This window comes from Nanorana parkeri, unplaced genomic scaffold (genome assembly GCF_000935625.1).
Source record: "Nanorana parkeri isolate BGI_ZX_2015 unplaced genomic scaffold, ASM93562v1 scaffold255, whole genome shotgun sequence".
NCBI classification, from domain to species: Eukaryota; Metazoa; Chordata; class Amphibia; order Anura; family Dicroglossidae; genus Nanorana; species Nanorana parkeri.
In genome coordinates, this window is record NW_017306523.1 from 540,627 (window position 1) to 541,132 (window position 506).

Below are 506 nucleotides of genomic sequence, written 5' to 3' on the forward strand. Positions count from 1 at the left end.
CCCCCCCTCCCAACCACGTATCTATTACCCCTCTATAACCCCCCTATCCAGATATTTCTCACCCCTCTACAAACTCCCCCATCCATATACCGACCAGCTGTACCCAGCTGCTGCTGCCTCCTCTCCCCCCTCCCGCGCTCGGACTTACCCAGCCAGGGAGTTGTGTGCACTCACTGCAGGGGGCGGGGCTTGTGACATATACGTCTCCTGTGACTCACCTCCCCTCCCGCCGCCTGTTACTATGGACGCGGCCGGGAGGGGAGTCACAGGACCTGCCCCCTCACTGTGAAGCCCGTCGGCAGTGCGTGGCCCCGCACCATTTGATCCACGGACCGGTACCGGTCCGCGGCCCGGGGACCACTGCCCTATAGCTACCAATCAGAATCAACCTTTTTGTTGGTTTATATTAGAACAATGAAAGATGATCATGGTGATGATCTGTTAGATATGTCTATATTTGTGTTCACAGTGAAATGATACACACAGTAGACGCAATGAGATCCTTA